Source organism: Saimiri boliviensis, chromosome 7 (assembly GCF_048565385.1).
Source record: "Saimiri boliviensis isolate mSaiBol1 chromosome 7, mSaiBol1.pri, whole genome shotgun sequence".
Classification (NCBI taxonomy): domain Eukaryota; kingdom Metazoa; phylum Chordata; class Mammalia; order Primates; family Cebidae; genus Saimiri; species Saimiri boliviensis.
The window spans coordinates 95,413,313-95,422,763 of NC_133455.1; the positions used below are offsets into that span (position 1 = coordinate 95,413,313).

The 9,451-nt window shown below is 36.9% G+C and overlaps 1 pseudogene; it reads right to left on the reverse strand.

The window, feature by feature from the left end:
- Positions 1-6,572: 6,572 nt before the first annotated feature.
- Positions 6,573-6,844, reverse strand: LOC101044049 (COX assembly mitochondrial protein 2 homolog pseudogene; annotated as a pseudogene).
- Between the last annotated feature and the right edge of the window lie 2,607 nt (positions 6,845-9,451).

A 9,451-nucleotide genomic window follows, 5' to 3' on the forward strand; every position in this document is an offset into this window, starting at 1 on the left:
CTATATAAAGGTATGAGAGTGAAAAGGAAAATATTAACATATATAAATATATAACAAACCAAGGTAGAAAATATCTGTAGCTTATACAGTCCTAATTCTGTAACTAGTTGTGAAGCCATTTTGATATGCATTGTTCCCTTCTTCTAATACCTGTAACCTGGTCCTTTAAGTAATCGTAAGTCACTTCAGTTTTGTTTGTTTGTTTCACCATGTTTCATTACCCAAAACTTTATTCCAAACGGATCTGTCATTAATGCTCCTAACTGCATTAGACTGATATCATCTTTCTGTTCTATCACTGTATGGAAATTATAAAAAGTGCCCAAGGGCATAGAATCCTCTCACTTCCACACTTCCAATCCCTGCTGTGTAGCATCAGCCTTCTTTTTTAATGGCAATTGGAACCAGTCACTTTATCCAGCATAATTCTCCTTTCCTTTTCTTGTCTCCCTCGGAAACAACTCTTCTAAACTAATAGAGCATAAATTTGAGGGTATGAAAGCACAAAAAACTCTATCTCTTTTCCATCCTCAGTTCCCAGACCCATATATACTGAATGTGGGAGATAAAACACCATAAACTGGATACTGGTTTAGAGTACCTAGTGAATCTTTGGGACGGCATATCAACCCTTCATGGTCCATTACTAAATCTGCAATCTAAGTCAGTTTTTAATATATTATACATGGTTATCTCAAGTTAGTAGCTCTGTTGACAGTGTATGTGGTAATACTTTTGATTCTCATGAATACAAGACTAAGAGAAGAGCTTTAGTTGTTTTGCTATAAAACTAGTTCTTTGATTAGAAGTAATACTGTCATTGGATACCAGAATGTTTAATGAAGCACCCAGTGAACATTAAATTTCTGCCATTTCCACAATGGACGGAGAAATGATTAGATGATTCTGTAGAAAAAGGTGCTGCATCAGGTACTCAATGTAGGTCTTTGCTGCTGGAAAGAATGCTATTCAGCAACTGCTGAATCATCTACCCCAATTATGAATTCAGAAACTTGGGAAATAACTCTAGAGTAAACTCATGGACCTAGGGACTCATTTTGAAAGGAACTTAAGCCAAAATCTTGCTTATTTTCTGGCCTCCATAAATCCCCACTCTAATGAAGCATGAAGGCATTTTAGGATTTACGGAATTTATATCAGTTCAGAGTCAGTGAGTACTTATTCCTGAAATTCCTAGACATTTCTCCTTCTGCATTGCACAGTCACCTGGATAAATGGCTAAAGTTATTTTGATGAAGGCCAGGAAGAAGATTTTACTTGCGTCACTGTTTAAAGGTATTTCCTCAAGTGGACCACAAATGGATCTCAAATGTTTACTCAAGATGTAGTCACATGATCTAGATTTTGCCAATGATACCTGTATGCATGTGTCCTGGGTGTGAAAATGCATTATGTGGCCATAGTTGTGTTGAGGGGAATTGCTTTTCTGGCTAGTGTGATACAGGCACTGGTTTGTGGAAAAAAGCACTATCAGAGTTTCTGATGATCAGTTCTGAGTGTCATAGAAACCATACAGCAGTAGGAGATGACATTTTAGCTACCTATGTCTACAATCAGGTTGCAGATTTTTTTCTGGCTGTTTAGCTTCTCTGCCTCATCAGAAGATCTGCCTCAACAGAAGATTCTGTGATCTACCTAATACCTTTTTTATTTTGAAATGGAGTCTCACTTTGTTGCCCAGGCTGGAGAGCAGTGGCACAATCTTGGCTCACTGCAACCTCCACCTCCTGGCTTCAAGTGATCCTCCCACCTCAGTCTCCCAAGGAACTGAGATTACAAGCATGCACCACCATGCCTGGCTAATTTTCCTATTTTTAGTAGAGACAGTGTTTCACCATGTCGATCAGTCTGGTCTTGAACTCCTGACCTCAAGTAATCCACCCGCCTTGGCCTCCCTAAGTGCTGGGGTTATAGGCATGAGCCACCATGCCTAGCCTACCTAATATCATTTAAATAAATTCTTTATTTGTGGAGGTGATAGGAGTATATTCTATTGTTGGGGTAAAAATAACTTACTGAATCATTTATGTGGAACATGGTAGGAAATTAGAAGTGCTCAGGAACAGAGTTTAGCTCAGATCTGAACAAGTATTCTCTATAAGTACAGGAAGATTAGGAGGACATAATGATCAATACAGAATACCATGCAAAGCAGAGATCAGTCAAAGATTTATTGTCTCTACAGACAAGTGCAATTACTGAGCTAGTAGCAAATCAGTATCATCATGCCCTCTCAGTGGAGGAGAGTGAGGGCTGAATGAGACCTGAAGATCTGAGGCTAAATCATGGCCCGAAACACTTACTAGCTGTGAAACCTTTGAAAAATTGCTTAATCTATTGTAGTCAACTTTCATATCTTTCAAGTGGGATTGGTAACACTTGACTTGCAGAGTCATTAGGGTTTAATAGAAAATGAAAATGCCTACCATAGAGGTTGATACACAGTTGATGTTCTGTAACTATGAAGTTCTTTACTCCATTCTTCTTTGCTCACCCAAAAACCATAGTCTTAAAATTTGGCGTATAAGTAGAGATGGTTATTATCCTGTTATAAAATATGGAAACACAAATCTGATTAATATCTGTAGGAATTATTACTTTGAACTTTGAAAACCTACAATAAATTCATCACATTTTATAGAACAGAAATTTCTTCAGCTGGAAGCTATTAATTCATTCACTGTATTGACTCTGATTTACCAACAAGTTATATAAATGCTATCGAAGTTCTTTTTTACCACAAGTAGTTTAGTACCTACTCAGAGTAATGTAATCAAATCATGGCAATATATTCTAACCATCTGTAAAGGGAAATGCCAAATATAAAAGAATAATTCTTTTTTTTTTTCTTCTTTTTCAGTCAAGATGAGGTTTCCTTATGTTGCCCAGGCTGGTTTCAAACACCTGGCCTCAAGTGATCCTCCTACCTCAGACTCCCAAAGTACTAGGAGGTGTAAGCCACTGCAACCAGCCTAAGCCTAGAAGAATAGTTATAACTAATTCTGTGAACCTAGTGTAAACTGATAGAATAAATCAACAACAAGAACAAAGTACAGGCATCTTCCACATAATATTCTCAGTTAATGCTTTTTTTAAAATTACATTTTATTTTGAAATAGCTTTGGATTTATAAGAAGTTGCCAAAAAAGAGTATGGAGGCTATTCTTTATTCTGCTTCCCCCACGGAAATCAACTTATAATATATTGTCAAAACCAGGAAATCAATACTAGTACAACAATATTGATATTATACTTTGGCACAATGCCATTAATTCAAATATAAATCCTTATTCACATTTCACCTTCTTTTTCATGCTTCTTAGTTTTTAGTATCCAAATGTATAGTAGGCAAGTATCTATCAATCCATGATTTATTGGACAATATTTATTTAGAAAGACTAATGTAATTTCTTCCAAATTCAATTCAACATTAAACAAAAGGAACTGCAAAAAACTGTTTAAATTACATTCTGTATACAATTGGGTACATTGTTGGGACCATGTGCTAGACATTTTGAAGAGGATACTGAGTGAATATGCATTTAAACTCCCTTCCATTTATAAGTTTTGTTTATCACAGAAAATTTTCCTGTTTTTCATTATTTTTATACACATTATTTCTAATAAATTATTTTTTCCTGCATGTTTACCAGAGTACAGCATGAGAAATCTACATGTTACTGTATAAAAAGAAAAGTTGTGTTTTTTAAAAACAATGACTGATGGTCTGTAGAAGCTATGTTTAAAGCACTATAGATCCTAACACTGCAATATCCTGTTATATTTGTATTTACTAAATTTTAGTCGACTTTCAGAAAATTTGCTGGTGAATTTGGGATGAAGTATAATGCATTACAGTTTTTTCTTTAAAATAATGAATAATAGGCTCTTGGTTAGGTTTTTTGTTTCTGTTTTTGTTTTTGTTTTTGTTTTTTTGAGATGAAGTCTTGTTCCTGTTTCTCAGGCTAGAGTGCAATGGCATGATGTCAGCTCACTGCAACTGCCACCTCCCAGGTTCAAATAGTTCTCCTGCCTCAGCCTCCTGAGTAGCTGGGATTACAGTCATTCGCCACCATGCCTGGCTAATTTTTGTATTTTTAGTGGAGATGGGGTTTCTCTATGTTGGCCGGGTTAGTCTTGAACTCCTGACCTCAAGTTATCCACCCGCCTTGGCCTCCCAAAGTGCTGAGATTACAGGTGTGAACCACTGTGCCCAGCCCATACTCTTGATTAGTTTTCTTGAACAAACTTTTGATTTCGATAAACAGACTACGAACATGTGCGACATGTTATTAATAGCATTTAGTATTGTAGAGATTCTCTAAAGCAAATAGACAAATGTGTGCAATAGCATAATTTAGACATCCCATTGGATAAACTGGTCCATCTAAGAAGTTAAAATATGACTAAAATAATACTAAAAATCAGTGAGAAAGGAAGATTTATTCAATAACATGATGCTGAGGAAGAAGTTCCTGAAAACTAAGAACTTTAAACATCTTACCCTGCAGTCTTTGTTTTTACTCATTCTCTGCCCTTTCCTGGAAATTTTATTCTTCCTGTTCTCTAACTTTTAATAGACTCCTCTTCTCTCAAATGATAATTCCAGTGGTCCCTCCATATCTCTTTCTTTTCCTCACTATCACTACTCTGTAGAAAATAAGAATAAATAAAAGACTCCTCTTCAAAGCTTTCCTCTTAGTTAATTACAAATAAATAATAGTTTCTTCAAAGCTTAATTTACTTTAAAGCTTCTGCTAATAATCTTAAAGTAGCTGTTAGTTGTAATAAAGAAATAAGTGTACCCTGTGTCCTTAGTTCTTACATTTTAACCTAGATATTCACCCTGACATGCCGAGACAAGGCCAGGCAAGTCTTAGGTCATAGCTTATTCCCCTTCCTTATTTGGAAATGTTATTCCAATGCTTAGAGAAGCATTTTCTCACTTATTTCCTCTTTTCCTTTGTTCTTCTCTGCCTTTATCTCTTTAGAAAAGCAACACCAGCAAGACAGAACTGCTCATTCCCCTGAAAAAAAAAAAGGGGGGGCTGAAGCCAGGGAGTCAAGTGATCTGGCTAGGCGAATTTCATACCCACGAAGACCAGCAAGCTAAGATCCACTGGCTTGAAATTCTCACAGCCAACACAGCAACCTGGGACATTTGAGCTCGGTGGGGGGAGAGGTGCCTGCCATTACTGAGGCACGGGTAGGTGGTTCCAACTTTGCCTGTGTAAACAAAGTCTCCTGGAAGTTTACATGGCAACTGGGCAGAACCCACAGCAGTTCAGCAAGGCCTCTTCAGGTAGACTGTGACTAGACTCCCTTCTTGCAGTGCATCTCTGAAAAAAAGCTTATAAATAAAGCCACCATCTTCCTCATACAGAAGCTCTGGGGAAAAAGGGCTATTGCAGGTTCAGATTCAGCAGATTTTAACATCCCTATTCAACAGCTTTGAAGGGAGCAACAGATCTCCCAGCACAGCACTTGAGCTCTGATAAGGAACAGACTGCCTCTTCAAGTGGCTCCTTGACCTCCGTTTAACCTGACTAAGAGACACCTCATACAGGAGAGCTGTGGCTGACATTGGGCAGGTACCCCTCTGGGACAAAGCTACCAGACGAAGGAACAGGCAGCAATATTTGCTGTTCTGAAGCCCCCGTGGGTGATTCCCAGGCAAGCAGGGTCTGGAGTGGACCTCCAGCAGAGGGGCCTGACTGTCAGAAGGAAAATGAAAAAATGGAAAGATATAGCTTAACATCAACAGAAAGGCTGTCCATTCAGAGACCTCATTTGAGGTCACCAACTTCAAAAATCAAAGGTAGATTAATCCACAAAGATGGGAAGAACAAAAAGGCTGAAATCACCAAAAACCAGAATGCCTCTTCTCCTCCAAGGGATCACAACTCCTCACCAGCAACGGAACAAAACTGGATGGAGAATGAGTTTGATGAATTGACAGAAGCAGGTTTCAGAAGGCAGGTAATAACAAACATCTCTGAGCTAAAGGAGCATGTTCTAACCCAATACAAGGAAACAAAGAACATTGAAAAAAGCTTAGATGAAATGCTAACTAGAATAACTAGTGTAGAAAGAACATAAATGACTTGATGGAGCCGAAAAACACAGCATGTGAACTTTGTGAAGCATACATAGGTTTCAATAGTCGAATTGATCAAGCGGAAGACAGGATATCAGAGATTGAAGATTAACTCAATGAAACAAAGTTTAACTGATAATTTAATTGATAATTGATAATAAATTTAATAATTTATTCAAAAAATTTTTTTTGAATAAATTATTTTATTGACAGAGATTAGTTACTCAGATATTAACCGGCTGTAGGCAAAGGGAAGAAACATGGTGAAGTCAGGTTTGTTGGTAAAGGGGAGATGGTACTAAACACTCTGCCCAACAAATATTCAGAATTCAGGGTTTTCATATTTCTCCATGGTTCAATTTCCCACAGGTCACTTTCCATTCAAAGGATTCTGGAGACCAAATAAGACAGGACCATTTCATGTATCAACCCGGAGTCTTTAGGTCTTCTCTCAGCCAAGGCATCCAGTGAAAATACAATTTATTTTTTGGATTCCTCTGGAAGATTAATAAGTCTCTTTCGCATTGCAATGCCATGTTCCCTGCTCTTGTTCCTCTTTTCTATGTACTCCTTCTTCATGCATTTTGTCACCTCCTGATCAAAATCGTTACAATGACCAAAAAATTTCAGAATGTTGTGATTTTTGTGACATTCCTTAAGCAAGTTAATCAACATGTTGCATTCCTCAGTGTGCAAGTGTGGAGATAAGTCAGGATGCATCTTTAGGAGATGATGATGGAGTGATGAGATAAAGTCTCCAAGAATATGGGATTATGTGAAAAGACCAAATCTATATTTAATCGGTATACCTGAATGTGATGGGGAGAATGAAACCAATCTGGAAAACACTCTTCAGGATATTATTCAGGAGAATGTCCCCAACCTAGCAAGGCAGGCCAACGTTCAAATTCAGGAAATACAGAGAACATCACAAAGAATTCCTCAAAAAGAGCAACTCCAAGGCACATAATCATCAGAATCACTAGGGAGGAAAGGAAGGAAAAAATGCTAAAGGCAGCCACAGACAAAGGTCACGTTACCCACAAAGGGAAGCCCATTAGATTCACAGCAGATCTCTCTGCAGAAACCCTACAAGCCAGAAGAGAGTGGGGGGACAATATTTGACATCCTTAAAGAAATTTCAACCCAGAATTTCATATCCAGCCAAACTAAGCTTCATAAATGAAGGAGAAAAAAAATCCTTTACAGACAAGCAATTGCTGAGAGATTTTGTCACCACCAGGCCTGCCTTACGAGAGCTCCGGAAGGAAGCACTAAACATAGAAAGGAACAACCAGTACCAGCCACTGCAAACATACCAAATTTTAAAGACCATCGACACTATGAAGAAGCTGCATCCACTAATGAGCAAAAAACCAGCTAGGATCATAATGGTAGAATCAAATTCACATATAACAATATTAAGCTTAAATGTAAATGGGCTAAATGTCCCAATCAAAAGACACAGACTGGCAAATTGGATAAAGGGTCAAGACCCACTGGTATGCTACATTCAGGAAACCCATCTCACATGCAAAGACACATATAGGTTTAAAATAAAGGGGTGGAGAAAGATTTACCAAGCAAATGAAGATTTAAAAAAAGGCAGGGTTTACAATCCTAGTCTCTGATAAAACAGACTTTAAAGCAACAAAGATCAAAAGAGACAAAGAAGGGCATTACATAATAACACAGGGATCAATACAACAAGAAGAACTAACTGTCCTAAATATACATGCACCCAATGCATAAAACAAGTTCCTAATGACTACAAAGAGACTTAGACTCCCACACAATGATAGGGGAATACTTTAACACTCTACTGTCAATATTAGACAAATCAATGAGACAGAAAATTAACATGGATATCCAGGACTTGAACTCAGATCTGAACCAAGCAGACCTAATAGACATCTACAGAACTCTCCACCCAAAATCCACAGAATATACATTCTTCTCAGCACCACATAGCACTTACTTTAAAACTGACCACATAATTGGAAGTAAATCACTCCTCAGCAAATGCAGAAGAACAGAAGTCATAACAAAGAGTCTCTCAGACACAGTGCAATCAAATTAGAACTCAGGATTAAGAAACTCACTCAAAACCACACAACTACATGGAAACTGAACAACCTGCTACTGAATGACTACTGGATAAATAAATGAAATGAAGGCAGAAATAAAGATGTTTTTCAAAACCCATGAGAACAAAGACACAACATACCAGAATCTCAGGGACACATTTAAAGTAGTATCTACAGGGAAATTTACAGCACTAACTCCCCATATGAGAAGCGAGGAAAGATCCTGGCACTCTATTCAACCCTCTTCTTTTGTCTCCATTGAGTTTCAATAGTGTCATTACTTAGCTCCTTTTCAGATTTTCCTCATTGCAATGATGCCATGACTTCTCTCAGTACAGATTTATACCTTTATACAAAGCCTAATATATAGATTGCTTAATACTATAGGTAAATAGACTGCCTCAAATTAAGGGCATCTTTGTATCCTCAACTTGAGAAATTCTATTTCTGCCCTATTTTTAATTATGCTTAAAAATATGCATATAAATCATCTTTATTTCTATAAGATATTGGTTATGTGATTAATCCAAACTTGTAGATGAAAGCAAAACTTATATTTGCGTTTGGTGTTGAAATAAAAATCAAGGCTCTGAGGAGAAAAGGTTTTTATTTATAGGTTATTTTTATCCCATAAGCATCTTTGTCTGGTAGCATTTAAATCAAATAATTTAAATGTTAATGTATTTTTGTATTTCTTTTTCAATGATATTTTTTCTTTGGAAAATTCTGATCATGTTATTTGCAGTTATAACACTTAGCCTAAAATTCGTGCTTCAAAATTTGCAATCAAGTGATTTTACTCAGAACTTGCTGGTTAGAGTACATGAATGTACAATAATCTCATTTGATTACCCTTCTTTTCAAGAGATTAACACATTTCATGCATTTATTAGAGTTATTTTATAAGTCCATCTGCTCAGTATCACCTTTGTAAGTTTTATTTAGCATTCGTTGTGAGAGCAAACTGAATGTTCTCTATTTACTGATAAAAATCGATGTGGAGGGGATCTGGCATCTGTGTGTGTGTGTGTGTGTGTGTGTGTGTGTGTGTGTGAGAGAGAGAGAGAGAGAGAGAGAGAGAGAGAGAGATTCTGATGAAAATAGATGACTTGTTATTCAAAAACAATAAAGGATTGAAATACTGTTCTTGGCTTCTAACTTGGTTTGTTTCCTTCAAGTAAATTCAATATTTTTAGGTTTTGCCAGAAAATTATCAAAAAGCAAAAACAAAAATGCTTTCTAGCAG